This window comes from Leptodactylus fuscus, chromosome 4 (assembly GCF_031893055.1).
Source record: "Leptodactylus fuscus isolate aLepFus1 chromosome 4, aLepFus1.hap2, whole genome shotgun sequence".
Taxonomy (NCBI): Eukaryota; Metazoa; Chordata; class Amphibia; order Anura; family Leptodactylidae; genus Leptodactylus; species Leptodactylus fuscus.
Genome location: NC_134268.1, coordinates 223121884 through 223126959, shown reverse-complemented (window position 1 = coordinate 223126959; position 5076 = coordinate 223121884).

Genomic DNA, 5076 nt, shown 5'->3' with positions numbered 1-5076 from the left:
TCCGAGCATTTGTAACCCTTACACCTCGTGCCCATAACCGTGCGTACAGTCACTGTGCTAGCCGTGTTTTTCACACTGGCCCATTTGTTTCTATGACCCCATACACACGTGTTATCACAAACTGGTGTATAGGGCCGTGAGCGCAACGCAGGATAAGTCCTATTCATGTCGTGGTCTGTGCTCACAGATGTTGTCACTGGCGGCATGGGGGTGTTATCCATGTTGTCACTGGTGGCATGGGGGTGTTATCCATGTTGTCACTGGCGGCATGGGGGTGTTATCCATGTTGTCACTGGCGGCATGGGGGTGTTATCCATGTTGTTACTGGCGGCATGGGGGTGTTATCCATGTTGTTACTGGCGGCATGGGGGTGTTATCCATGTTGTTACTGGTGGCACACGGATGTTATCCATGTTGTCACTGGAGGCACACGGATGTTATCCATGTTGTTACTGGAGGAACGCGGATGTTATCCATGTTGTCACTGGCGGCACACGGATGTTATCCATTTTATCACTGGTGGCATGTGGATGTTATCCATGTTGTCACTGGAGGCACACGGATGTTATCCATGTTGTTACTGGAGGCACACGGATGTTATCCATGTTGTTACTGGAGGCACACGGATGTTATCCATGTTGTTACTGGAGGCATGTGGATGTTATCCATGTTGTCACTGGCGGCACGCAGATGTTATCCATTTTATCACTGGTGGCATGTGGATGTTATCCATGTTGTTACTGGAGGCACACGGATGTTATCCATGTTGTCACTGGAGGCACACGGATGTTATCCATGTTGTTACTGGAGGAACGCGCATGTTATCCATGTTGTCACTGGTGGCACGCAGATGTTATCCATTTTATCACTGGTGGCATGTGGATGTTATCCATGTTGTCACTGGAGGCACACGGATGTTATCCATGTTGTTACTGGAGGCACACGGATGTTATCCATGTTGTTACTGGCGGCATGCGGATGTTATCCATGTTGTCACTGGCGGCACGCAGATGTTATCCATTTTATCACTGGTGGCATGTGGATGTTATCCATGTTGTTACTGGAGGCACACGGATGTTATCCATGTTGTCACTGGCGGCATGGGGGTGTTATCCATTTTATCACTGGTAGCATGTGGATGTTATCCATGTTGTTATTGGAGGCACACGGATGTTATCCATGTTGTCACTGGAGGCACACGGATGTTATCCATGTTGTTACTGGAGGAACGCGGATGTTATCCATGTTGTCACTGGTGGCACGCAGATGTTATCCATTTTATCACTGGTGGCATGTGGATGTTATCCATGTTGTCACTGGAGGCACACGGATGTTATCCATGTTGTTACTGGAGGCACACGGATGTTATCCATGTTGTTACTGGCGGCACACGGATGTTATCCATGTTGTCACTGGTGGCACGCAGATGTTATCCATTTTACCACTGGTGGCATGTGGATGTTATCCATGTTGTCACTGGAGGCACACGGATGTTATCCATGTTGTTACTGGAGGCACACGGATGTTATCCATGTTGTTACTGGCGGCATGCGGATGTTATCCTTGTTACTGGCGGCACACGGATGTTATCCATGTTGTCACTGGCGGCATGGGGGTGTTATCCATTTTATCACTGGTGGCATGTGGATGTTATCCATGTTGTTATTGGAGGCACACGGATGTTATCCATGTTGTTACTGGAGGCACACGGATGTTATCCATGTTGTTACTGGCGGCATGCGGATGTTATCCTTGTTACTGGCGGCACACGGATGTTATCCATGTTGTCACTGGCGGCATGGGGGTGTTATCCATTTTATCACTGGTGGCATGTGGATGTTATCCATGTTGTTATTGGAGGCACACGGATGTTATCCATGTTGTCACTGGAGGCACACGGATGTTATCCATGTTGTCACTGGAGGCACACGGATGTTATCCATGTTGTTACTGGAGGCACACGGATGTTATCCATGTTGTTACTGGCGGCACACGCATATTATCCATGTTGTTACTGGCGGCATGCGGATGTTATCCATGTGCCGGTCAATCACGGTCGTGCGCATGTCACCTTGATTTTTTTTTTTTTTTTCTTGACTTTTCACATCTCTATCTTTTGGTTTATCAGTTGAAATGATCTTCAGACATAAATGGAAGATGGATAAACAAGGATATGTCAGGACATACAAGAATCCCCCCCCTACCAGATTTGTGGATAACCCCCCCTTTATGGTTCTGTGGTTTCCCACCTTCTATCGTCCTCGTGGAGGGTTCTCTGACTCTGTCCTCGGCACCAGGTTGTGAGTTGGAAACTTCTCTGCACTTTATCTTTTACATGGTAGTAATGGAGCACTTCCAGAACTGGAAAAAAAAGATATGGATTTTTATGTTTTTCTAATTTTTCCGCCATCTGCCTTTTACATTTTTCTGTCTGCAGAGCTGGTTTAGGGCTTGTTTTTTCGGGATGAGCGTGACTTTTTAGGGTACCTACCACATTTTTATTGTTCTTCCTTTTTTATGAAGCAAGACAACTAAGGGTTAGTTCACACGTATATAACTGTGGCTTATTTTGGCACCAGAAAAAAAAGCTTCCTAATTAGGAGGCTCTTTTTTGGACCTTGCCAAGATTTTTTTGGAGCTTTTTTTTGTAAAAACAGCTTTAAAAAAAAGCCAGGCTGTTTTCTCCTGCTGTAAAGTGAATGGGCTGAAAAAACCGCATCACGTTTTTTTCCTGCTCGGTTTTTTGAAAAAAAAAAAAGCGTTGCTTATTTTTGCAAAAAACGCGCGGTTTTCGCCTCTCATTCACTTCTATTGCTTTCTTCAGGCGGAAAACACCTGAAGAAAGGTCATGTCGCTTCTTCTTTTTCTCTGCTAGCAGTCTCCATAGACCACTATTGTAAAGGGGCTGATTTTGAAGCGAAATCCGCTGTCAGAATCAGCCTCTTTGCCCCCGTGTGAACTAGCCCTAAAAGTCATTGTTTACAGCATTTTTTTTCTCTTTAGTTTTTCAGGACCGTTTAATTGTGGTTGTTACAGACCCGGCAATAGTGAATATTTATTGCTTTTAATTTTTTTTTCTATATATAATAAAGCAGGATATGGTAAAGGCATTTGTGTTTGTACTTATTTCAGATTTTTTTACTTTTTGGAATTTTTAATTTTTTTTAAAGGGATTCTACCATTAAAACCCTTTTTTTCTCGTTAACACGTCGGAATAGCCTTAAGAAAGGCTATTCTTCTCCTACCTTTAGAAGTCGTCTCCGGTCCGCTGTTCGATTAAAATCCCGTTTTTTGTCGGTATGCAAATGAGTTCTCTCGCAGCTTTGGGGGTGGGCCCCAGCACTCAAACAGCACTGGGGGCATCCCCTCCAGGAACCGCCTCTTCACTCGTCGTCTTCCAGCTGGGTTCACACTTCAATGCCTGCGCAGTTGCCTCTGCCATTGGGCCTCACGCAGAGCAGACTGCAAATGCCATTGGCCGTTTTTTTGTGGCCACTACAGAGTGTACTGCGCATGCTCGCATGAACCCAGCCGGAAGACGACGAGTGAAGAGGCACTTCCTGAAGAAGATGGAGGCGTCGCTAGAGAGAGTTCTCTCGCAGCATTGGGGACGTCCCCAGTGCTGTTTGAGCGCTGGGGCCCGCCCCCAGTGCTGCAAGATAACTGATTTACATACCAACAAAAACCGGGATTTTAACCGAACGGTGGCAGGGAGAAAACAACAAAAAGTAGGAGACGAATAACCTTTCTTAAGGCTATTCCGACGTAACGAGAAAAAAAAAAAAGTTTTAATGGTAGAATCCCTTTGAATTTTTTATCTTTGTCCCATTGTGGGACCTGATCTAGTCACTGGTTTAGTGTTCTACGCCGTGTCAGGGTGGATTCTTTCAGACGATCCCACGAATCATAACAGAGTGAGCAAGGACAAGGCAGCACAATGATTTTATTACACAAAAGCTGTGGGCAGCAAGTCATGTCACATGGCCTCTCAGGGTTAGGGCTTTTAGGCGGAAGAGTAAACTGTGTCCTATCCATTTCTACTGGAGCATCTGACGGTTTTTCAAGAAGGGTGTTGAAAATTCCTTGTAATGAGGAGATAAGGTCCTTGGCCTTCGAAGCCTCAGGGAGACCTTTCACCCAAATAGTATTTCTCAATGAAGTGGTATAAAATGGCCGAGTGTAATGGTAAGCCCATGAAGGATCTCCAGGCAGTTCATGAGCTGATGAAGACCCTGCTGCTACCCAAACAGGTGGGTATAGTCAAAGTCAAGGCGCACACCAAGGCTGATACTAAAGACAGCAGAGGTAACACGAGGGCAGATGCTGCTTCCAAAGTCTAGGGGACATTGCCTCAACACGGGGGGGGGGGGGAGGTGTCACCATACTGGACCAAAACTCTCCACTCTCAGGTTCTAAATACGGTGCAGGACCAAAATGGCTCAGAAGAAAAGACTTGAGCACAGCAAGGAGCACAAAAAGGATGAATAGGGCCGGATGGCCAGTTCCAAGACAGTATGTTTACCAAGGGCGTTGTTCCCATTGATGGCACAAGAAGCTCATTCCCCCACTCAAAACAGTCATGTGTGACCTGGTGGACATTAGCCACACCCACAACATATAAAATCCTCACCGCCTGCCATTAACCCCATAACGACCGGCCCATAGTTAAATTAGGTCAGGACAGGTCCTTCCTGATTGCCCTATTGTAAAATTATGTCGGGCAGTCGGGGAAGGTTTTCCCTGTCAGTGCCGACGTAATGGAGCGGGTGTTAGCTGTATCTGAGCTCCGCTCCAATGGGGGGTTTTAACCCCTAGGATGCAGCGATCAAACATGATCGATGTATCCAACGGGATGCGCAATCATTTCCCCTCCCGCAGCGAGATCGGGGGGTGCCGGTATCTATATTATGCAGCCTGGGGTCTAGCCAGTGACCCCAGGCTACTTCATGTCCCGCCGTTACCTGGTGATCCTGGCAGGACCTTCGGAAGTCAGGCTGTGCCTCTGGATACACTGCCAGACACGTGTATGAGGTGTCTGGCAGTGTATAGTTCTATACGAGGAAAAAAGGATACTTA